This window comes from Triticum dicoccoides, chromosome 7A (genome assembly GCF_002162155.2).
Source record: "Triticum dicoccoides isolate Atlit2015 ecotype Zavitan chromosome 7A, WEW_v2.0, whole genome shotgun sequence".
NCBI classification, from domain to species: Eukaryota; Viridiplantae; Streptophyta; class Magnoliopsida; order Poales; family Poaceae; genus Triticum; species Triticum dicoccoides.
Window position 1 is genome coordinate 333,819,331 of NC_041392.1, and position 10,647 is coordinate 333,829,977.

The window sequence follows — 10,647 nt, forward strand, 5'->3', positions numbered from 1 at the left end:
GGATGGGTGTCCCCTCTTGCTTCTCCAAGCGCACGACACCAGGCCTGGCGATGTGAACGACCCTGAACGGGCCCTCCCACATGGGAGAGAGCTTGTGCAAGCCTTCCCTGGAGAGGGCCCGCCTCAGGACCAGGTCACCAGTCTCGAGCGCCCTGGAGCGAATGTTGCGGCAGTGGTAGCACCACAGTGCTTGCTGGTACCTTGCCTCCCTTAATGCAGCTTCGCGACGTCGTTCCTCCCTCAGCACGAGATCCATCACCCGCATGGCGTCCTGCTGCATTTTGTCGAACGCCAGGACCCGCGCGGAGTGATGCCTGACCTCATGAGGGAGGACTGCTTCAGCTCCGTAGACGAGGAAGAACGGAGTCTCGCCCGTTGGCTTGGTAGCGGTGGTGCGGATGGGCCACAACATGGACTGGAGCTCGTCGTGCCAGCCCCTGCCACAGGCCTCCAGCTTCTTCTTGAAGGTCCTGGTCTTGAGGCCCCTCAGGACCTCAGCGTTGGCCCCTCAGGTCCTGGTCTGGGGTGGGCTACCGAAGCGTAGCAGATCTGCATTCCAAGGTTAGCACAGTAGGTTTTAAAGAGGTTACTAGTGAACTGTGAGACGTTATCTATGATAATGTGGTTGGGGACCCCGAAGCGGCTCACGAGGCCCTTGATGAACTTGACAGCAGAGCCGGCTGGAATTGTTCGGACGGCTTCCACCTCTTCCCATTTAGTGATTATCGATGGTGACGTAGAGGTAGCGGTAGCCCCCTAGCGCTCGCGGGAACGGGCTAGGATGTCCATCCCCTAGACTATGAATGGCCACATGACCAGGATGGTCTGGAGGCCCTGAGCAGGCTGATGGATTTGCTTGGCATGGAATTGGCAAGCTTCGCAGGACTTCACCAGCTCAGCTGCATCGTTGAGTGTTGTAGGATAATAGAATCCACTGCGGAAGGCCTTGCTGACGAGGGTCCGTGATGACGAGTGATGCCCACAGTCCCCACTGTGTATGTCAGTCAGCAGCTCCCTCCCTTGATCACTGGAGATGCAGCGCATCGTGACGTCGTTCGGTCGTTTCCTGTACAACTTGCCGTCTTGAATGCAGTATGTCATGGCCTGTCGAGATACGCGCTCCGCGTCCTCTTCTCTCTCCGGCAGTGTCTCATGCATCAGGTACTCCCCAAACTCCTTGGTACAGCACTCCTCCCGGGGCTCGAGCGCCAAGAGCAGCGGAGCTCCTGAGGTTGGGCCGCAATCTGGGGCTCCCGAGGCCGGGGGCTGAGGGAGCTCCTCTCAAGGCTGAGTCATGCTCGAAAGAGGCGGCGTAGCTGGCGGCTTGAAGAGCCGCTCTTCAAAGACGCGGATCTCTTGCGGTTGCCGCTTGGATGCTCTCTTGGCGATGTCATCAGCTTCCTAGTTGGTGCCCCGAGGCACGTGCTACAGCTCCAAGCCTGTGAACTGCTTTTCCATTTTGCGCACCTCAGCAAGGTAGGCCTCCATGTGCTCGTCCTTTGGCTCGTACACTTTGTTGGAGAAGTTGACGAGGAGCTGCGCGTCGCCCTTGACGGTAAGGAGCCTCACCCCCATAGCCGCCGCAGCCTTCAGGCCGGCGATGAGGCCCTCGTATTCTGTGATATTGTTGGAGACCTTCTTGCCGTGCTGAAAACAGAGTTGCACGGCATAGCAAAGCTTGTCCTGAGTGGGAGAGATGAGCACTACTCCAGCCCCCGCACCCTGGTGCGCAAAGGCGCCATCAAAATACATGACCCAGTCGTCTGGCGCCTCGCTTCCCGGGGAGGTGGACCGGTCTTCTCCTTCCTCGAGAGCCGGGGCATCTATCCATTCTGCCACAAAATCGGCGAGCGCGGCTCCCTTGATGACCCCAGTGGTGCTAAACTCCAGCTGAAATGCTTGTAGCTTGATGTTCCATTCAGCGACCCTTCCGGCTAAGTTTGGGCTCCTGAGTATCCTCTCCAATAGGTAATACGAGACGACCTTGATGGGGTGCCCCTTGAAGTAGTGCCGCAGCTTGCGAGAGGCCACCAAAAGTGCGAGCAGGAGCTTCTGCGGCATGGGGTAGCGCGCCCTCGCGTCTCGCAGTACAGTGCTGACAAAGTACACTGGGTGCTCGACGAGGGCCGGTACACTGTTGAGGCTCGGGTCCCGCGTAGATTGCGGCATATCCTGAGGTGATGGGTCTCCCGAGACCTGACCGCCCTCAGGAGCTTCGGCGATGTTGCTCTTCTGAGCTAGGGCCTCCGCCGCTGATGGCTTTGCTGCACCTCTCTGGCCCGGTGCTGTATCAGCTCTATCCTTGTCTTGACGCTCTTCCTGAACCGCCACCAACACCGTGCTGGCAGAGTACGGGGTGGCGGCAAGGTAGATCAAGAGAGGCTCGAGAGGCCATGGTGCCACCATCACCGGGGGGCTGGTGAGGTATTTCTTGAGGTCTCAGAAGGCCTGGTCGGCCTCCGAGGTCCACTCGAAGGGGCCTTTATTCTTCATGAGCTTAAAGAAGGGCAAGGCGCGCTCACCTAGCTTAGAGATGAAACGCCCTAACGCGTTCACCCGTCCTGCCAGTTTTTGCATCTCCTTGAGGGTCTGTGGTGGTCTCATGTCTTCGATGGCCTTGATCTTTTCCGGGTTATCCTCAATCCCTTTGTGGGATACGAGAAACCCTAGCAACCTGCCGGATGGGATGCCAAACACACACTTTTCTGGGTTAAGCCTCAAAATCACTTGGCGCAAGCTCTCGAAGGTCTCTTCCAAGTCTTGAATCAACATCCTCGCCTCGCGAGATTTGACCACTATGTCATCAACGTAGGCCTCTGTGTTCCTACTGAGTTGCCGCCCCAAAGCGATGTGCATCAACCGCTGAAAGGTTGCACCCGCGTTGCGAAGGCCGAAAGGCATGCAGGTGTAGCAGTACACCCCACATGGTGTCAAGAAGGCCGTCTTCTCCACATACTCCACTGCCATCTTGATTTGATGGTATCCAGAGAAAGCATCCAAGAAACACAGCAAGTCGCACTTGGCGGTGGAGTCGATGATTTGATTGATGCACGGACGGGGGAACGGGTATTGGGGGCAGGCTTTGTTTAGGTTAGTGAAGTCCACGCATATCCGTTCCTTCCCGTCTTTCTTCGGCACCACAACGGGGTTAGCCAGCCATTCGGTGTATCGAACTTCCCGGATTGTACCTGCCGCCTCTAGCTTGCGTGTCTCTTGGACGATGAAGGCCTGCTTCTTAGTGGACTGCCATCTTGCTTGCTGCTTCAAGGGGCGTACGTTGGGGCACACCTTTAGATGATGCTGGATTACCTTTCTTGGGACCCCTACCAGTTGATCGGGCTCCCACGCGAATATCTCCTTGTTCGCGCGCAAGAACCTCACCAAAGCTTCTTCTTGCCCCGGGTTAAGGCCGCTTCCTATGGTGAAGGTGGCTCTTGAAGACCCATCCTCGTTGACCAACAACTACTTGGTCTCTGCCTTGTCTTGGGTGAACAGATGCTTTTTCTTGGTGGGCGCGGCCTCCTTGGCCTCCGGCGCACTGGCGCTGGCTGGCTGCGCTGTTGCCGCGGTCTTGAAGGCGAGCCTGAGCGCCATCACGGCCTCCTTAGCGTCCCTTTGGATGGTGAGGACGCCCTTGCTCCCTGGCATCTTCATGAGGTTGTAGGCCGGGTGAGTTGCCGCCATGAACTAAGCGAGGGCCGGGTACCCAAGGATGGCATTGTATGGCAGACCGATGCGGGCGATGTCGAAGTCCACCAGCTCGGTGCGATAATTATCCCGCGTGCCAAAGGTGATAGGGAGGCGAATCTGCCCCAAGGGGTGAGCAGCTCCACCGCCCACCCCTGTGAAGGGCTTGCTGAGGCCAAGCCGTTCGAGCGGCACATGAAGAAGTCTGAAAGCTTCCACGGAGAGCAGGTTGAGACCGACACCCCGTCGATTAGGGTCTTGGTGACGGCCACGTTGCAGATGGTGGGCGTGCAGAGCATCGGAAGCATCCCTGAGCTGGCGGTGGAGCCGGGGTGGTCTTCCGAGTCGAAGGTGAGACCGGCTTCTGGCGCGGCCCAACCCGACGTAGCCCCCGAGCGCTTGGAGGCGGCCCCAATCTGGCGGAAGAAAGGCTTGACGTGGCGATCTGAAGGTGGTGCTTGGGAGCCGCCCAGCAGTGCCGCGACTGCGTGGTGTGCCGGTGCCGCATAGTGCGTAGTGAAGAGGTCGCGGAGTTCCCCCTAGGACGTCACCATGGATTCCGGGAGGCCGGGCAGCCAGGCGCGCGGCTCGCCGGCGAGGGCCCGGGGGAACAAGTTTGTCAAGATCTTGTCATCACCTCCGGCTTTGAGGACGGCCTCCTCGTATGCTAGTAGGAAGAGCGCCGAGTCTGCCGCGCAGTCGTAATGCGGCGGCATCTCCGGCCTGAACTTGACCGGCCACTGCACCCGCCAGAGGGCGGGGGCTATGGCTCGGTACCCAGACTCCCTGCTGCTGGCGCCGGCCGAGGAGGTCGGTGGCAAGGTACTTGCCATGGGAGCGCGGTGCGGCGGTACGGGGCGCTGGTTGATGGAGAAAAGCTCCAGCGCACCCCTACCTGGCGCGCCAAATGTCGGGGTATGGGGTCCCGACAAACCCTTAAGGTTCGAACACTGGGGTGCGCGCGAATTCTTTCCCTCCAACTGATCTACGCTCTAGCTCGCTAGGATGTTGCGGACGAACTCGACAAACTCACAACACAGAAGGACATGGGGTTTATACTGGTTTGGGCCACCGTTGTGGTGTAATACCCTACTCCAGTCTGGTGGTGGTGGATTGCCTCTTGGGCTGATGATGAACAATACAAGGGAAGAACGACCTCCCGAGGTTGAGGCGTTCTTATGCTCGGCGAGCTTGTGTGTGGGGGTGGTCTCGCTCAAGCTCAGATCAGATCGTCCCATGTACTGTGGTGGCTAGTCCTATTTATAGAGGACCTGGTCCTCTTCCCAAATATCGAGTGGGAAGGGAGCCAACAATGGCGGGCTAATTTGAAGGGGGAGAGCTAGTACAAGCTATCCTGACAAAAGTAGTCTTCGCCTGCACAACGTTCTGGTGGTGACGCTGTTGTGGGCTCCACGGTGACCTCCGTCTTCCAGTCCATGGTCTTGGTCTTGTTGCACCGAAATGGCAACCTTTTCCTGAGGCCTTGGTACTCCACGGCTGCGCTTTCCCCCCTTGCACCAAAGAGGAAACAAGGACGCTATGCGTGCTAGCGCCCGTCATGGCTCACGTCACGAGAACCTCGTGAGGTTTGCCTCGCCTTGATATCTCCGCTCCTCATGAGCCTGCCTGACTAGGCCACTCCAGAGGAGGTCTTGCGTCGTCCGCCTCGCGAGGCTTGGCCCCTCGCGAGGGTCTTGGGTGCTTTGTTGGTGAGGATGGGTCGTACGGCCTGCTGGCTCAGCCATGCTGCGGGCCGCAGGCAGGCAAGTCTGGGGACCCCCGTTCCCAGAACGCCGACAAACTCTGTGATCATAATGTGATTGGAATCGAGTCCACGCTCCACCATCTCCTAACACTTGAAAACTTCTTGCTCCAATGCCTCGAGCCTTGCCTCCGTGCTTCCAGTCTTCCTTGGTCCCTCAATATCACGGATGTGCAACAATCCCTCACGCATCTCAATGGTTTGAGGGTGCTGCACCACTTCCGCGAGGTAGGGGTTGATGACCTTCTCGAAGAACTGGTCCTTCGAGGCACTTGAAGACGACATAACGACCTGGATCTATCAGAAAAACAGCTCGAAACAAAACAGGAGATTTTTGCATGATACGGGAGTCAAAACCTCCGGGAGAATATATAATGAATTTTAACCGACCAAAATACGTGTCGTGTACGAAAACGGAGTCCGGAGAGCACACGAGGTGCCCACGAGGTAGGGGGCACGCCCACGGGGTAGGCCACGCCCTCCACCCTCATGGAGCCCTCGTGTCCTTCCCGGATTGCTTCTCATTTTTCTATTTTTCTAAATATTCCAAAACGGAAGAAAATTGCCATTAGAACTATTTTGGAGTCGGTTTACTTACCGTACCACATACCTATTCCTTTTCGGAGTCTGAAACATTCCGGAAAGCGCACTTATGTATTCCTCCGGGGTTACAGTTTCAATAACATTAGTTTCAACATTTATAGGATAACCTGAGATATAATTTTTAATTCTTTGACCGCTCACCACCTTCAGATTTGTGCCTTCGAAGTTGTTGATTTTTATGGCAGCGGAATGATAGACCTCCTCGATAACGTAAGGACCTTCCCATTTAGAGAGAAGTTTTCCTGCAAAAAATCTTAAACGGGCGTTGTATAGCAATACATAATCACCTACGTTAAACTCACACTTTTGTATTCTTTTGTCATGCCACCTTTTAACTTTTTCTTTAAATAATTTGGCTTTCTCATAGTCTTGGGTTCTGTATTCATCAAGTGACCTAATGTCAAATAACCTCTTCTCACCGGCAAGTCTGAAATCATAGTTGAGCTCTTTAATAGCCCAATAAGCCTTATGTTCTAGTTCGAGAGGTAAGTGACATGCTTTTCCATAAACCATTTTATACGGAGACATACCCATAGGATTTTTATATGCAGTTCTATAGGACCATAATGCATCATCAAGTTTCTTGGACCAATTCTTTCTAGATCTATTAACAGTCTTTTGCAAAATTAATTTGAGTTCTCTATTACTCAATTCTACTTGACCACTAGAATGTGGGTGGTAAGGAGATGCAATCCTATGATTAACATCATATTTAGCAAGCAGTTTACGGAAAGCACCATGAATAAAATGTGAACCACCATCAGTCATTAAATATCTAGGGACTCCAAACCTTGGAAAAATAACTTCTTTAAGCATCTTAATAGAGGTGTTATGATCAGCACTACTAGTTGGAATAGCCTCTACCCACTTAGTAACGTAATCAACAGCAACTAAAATATGTGTATAACCATTAGAGGCAGGAAAAGGTCCCATATAATCAAAGCCCCAAACATCAAATGGTTCAATAACAAGTGAATAATTCATAGGCATTTCTTGATGTCTACTAATATTACCAATTCTTTGACATTCATCACAAGATAAGACAAACTTACGGGCATCCTTGAAGAGAGTAGGCCAATAAAAAGCGGATTGCAATACCTTGTGTGCAGTTCTATCTCCAGCGTGGTGTCCTCCATAAGCCTTGGAGTGTCACTTGTGGTAGGATCTATTCCTGTTCATGCTCAGGTACACAACGTCTAATAACACCATCTACACCTTCTTTAGAAAGATGTGGGTCATCCCAAAAGTAATGTCTCAAATCATAGAAGAACTTTTTCTTTTGCTAGTATGTGAAACTAGGTGGTATAAATTTAGCAACAATGTAATTAGCATAATCAGCATACCATGGAGCAGTATGAGAAGCATTTATGACATTTAGTTGTTCATCAGGAAAGCTATCATCAATAGGTAGTGGGTCATCAAGAACATTTTCTAACCTAGACAAGTTGTCTGCAACGGGGTTCTCAGCTCCTTTTCTATCAATAATATGCAAATCCAATTCTTGTAGCAAGAGAACCCATCTAATAAGTCTAGGTACTTTAGAATCAACAACAGAAGGTCTGAACTTATCACAAGCAAATACAACTGCTAGGAATTCTTTTTCAGTAGTAGCATAATTTCTCTGAGCATTGTCTAGAGTTTTACTAGCATATTGAATAACATTTAATTTCTTATCAACTCTTTGCCCTAGAACAGCACCTACAGGATAATCACTAGCATCACACATAATTTCAAAAGGTAAATTCCAATCAGGTGGCTGAAGAATAGGTGCAGCGATTAATGCTTTCTTAAGTTTTTCAAATGCTTCTACGCAATCATCATCAAAAACAAATGGTATATCTTTTTGTAATAAATTAGTCAGGTGCCGAGAAATTTTTGAGAAGTCCTTAATGAACCTCCTATAAAAACCAGCGTGACCAAGGAAACTTCTTATACCTTTGATGTCCTTGGGACATGGCATCTTTTCAATAGCATCAACCTTGGCTTTATCAACCTCAATACCTCTTTCAGAAACTTTATGCCCCAAGACAATACCTTCATTAACCATAAAATGACACTTTTCCCAATTCAAGACAAGATTAGTTTCTTCACATCTCTGCTACTCGATCAAGGTTGCTTAAGCAATCATCAAAAGAGGATCCATAGACGGAAAAATCATCCATGAAAGCCTCACAAATCTTTTGACAAAAGTCAGAGAATATAGCCATCATGCATCTTTGAAAGGTAGCAGCTGCATTACATAAACCAAAAGGCATACATCTATAAGAAAAATTACCAAAAGGGCAAGTAAAAGTAGTCTTTGATTGATCATTGGCTGACACAGGTATTTGAGAGAAACCAGAATAACCATCTAGAAAGCAAAAATGAGTGTATTTGGATAATCTTTCTAGCATTTGATCGATAAAAGGTAAGGGGTAATAATCTTTTTTAGTAGCTTTATTTAATTTGCGGAAATCAATCACCATCCTATAACCTATAATACTTCTTTGAGGGATCAACTCATCTTTATCATTAGGAACGACAGTAATACCTCCCTTCTGAGGGACACAATGGACATGACTTACCCGCTGACTATCAGCAACAGTATAAATTATGCCTACCTCAAGAAGCTTTAGTATTTCCTTTCTTACCACTTCCTTCATCTTAGGATTCAGCCATCGTTGATGATCACGAACTGGTTTGGCATCTTCCTCCAGATTTATTTTGTGTTGACACAGAGTGGGACTAATTCCCTTAAGATCATCAAGAGTATATCCAATAGCAGCATGGTGCTTCTTCAGAGTTTTCAATAATCTCTCCGCTTCATGCTCTGAAAGGTTAGCACTAATAATAACAGGATATACATTTTTCTCATCAAGATAAGTATATTTAAGAGTATCAGGTAACGGTTTAAGCTCAAACACGGGATCACCCTTGGGTGGAGGAGGATCCCCTAGGATTTGAACAGGCAAATTGTGTTCCAGGATGGGTTCCTGTTTAAAGAATACTTCAACTATTTCCCTTCTTTCATTCATAAAGATATCATTTTCATGGTCTAGCAAATATTGTTCTAAAGGATCTCTTGGAGGTACGGCAATAGAAGCAAGATCAATAATTTCATCTTTACTAGGCAATTCCTCTTCACGGTGTTGTCTACGAAATATAGAGAAATTAAATTCATGAGACATATCACCTAAACCAATAGTAACAACATCCTTCTAGCAATCTATCTTAGCATTAACAGTGTTCAAGAAGGGTCTACCAAATATAATGGGAAAAAAGCTATGTTGTGGGGAACCAAGAACAAGAAAATCAGCAGGATATTTAGTTTTCCCACACAAGACTTCAACATCTCTAACAATTCCCATTGGTGAAATAGTATCTCTATTGGCAAGTTTAATTGTGACATCAATATCTTCTAAGTCAGCGGGTGCAATGTCATGCATAATTTCTCTGTATAAGTCAATAGGTATTGCACTAGCACTGGCACCCATATCACATAAGCCATGATAACAATGATCTCCTATTTTAACAGAAATAACAGGCATGCCTACCAAAGATCTAGGTTTATCTTTATCACAAGGTTTAGCAATTCTAGCAGTCTCATCACGGAAATGAATAACATGCCCATCAATATTATCAGACAAGAGATCTTTAACAATAGCAATATTAGATTCAACTTTAATTTGCTCAGGAGGTGCATAGGTTCTAATATTTCTTTTACGAACCACAGTTGAAGCTTTAGCATGATCTTTTATCCTAACAGGAAAAGGTGGTTTCTCAACATAAGCAGTAGGAACAATAGGATCATTATAGGTGATAGTCTTTTCTTCAACTTTAATAGGTGCAACTACTTTTACTTCTATGGGAGGATAATATTTAAACAACTTCTCCCTAGGGAGATCAACATGAGTAGAAAAAGATTCATAGAAAGTAGCTACTATCTTAGAGTCAAGTCCATATTTAGTGCTAAATTTTCGGAAAACATCGGTATCCATAAAAGATTTAACTTCATAGATGATACATAGATGACACATCTATAACCTTTGGAAATTAGCATCATAGATGATACATAGACAAATGAATCTCATCTAGAAAACTGTTGAAGCAGAAGGTGAATATTCAGCCTTCATTGATGTTGATGGTCTTTGCAACTTTAGGCTAGTGCCTATGTATGATTGACCGTCCATCCTTCATCCTCTTCAGGAATACTTCAATATTGAAGTATGGGTGTTGTATGAATACCTTCCTTGCCTCCTAACCATATAGGTTGTTTGATAGGTAATCATCAGTGAACTGCTTTGGAAAGGCCTGAAAATAAGGATGTGCATAAATGTCTTCTCTAGATTGGAAATGGGGCAAAGGAATAAAAAATCCAAGGTATAATAGTTAGTACCATCATGTAGTGAACTGATGTATTCTTCACTGTGCAGACAAAGATCTTGTTGTTTTTTTCACTAATTTCTTTATCCTAACAATCTTTCTGAGTTTCTTGACTTGACTTATATTCATGGACAACTCATTTCCCCATATGCAAAAAGGGTCAAACAGTGGGTCAAAACCTCTGACAACAAGACCTACATGTGCAAGATCAAATTGTTAAAAACCTAAATATT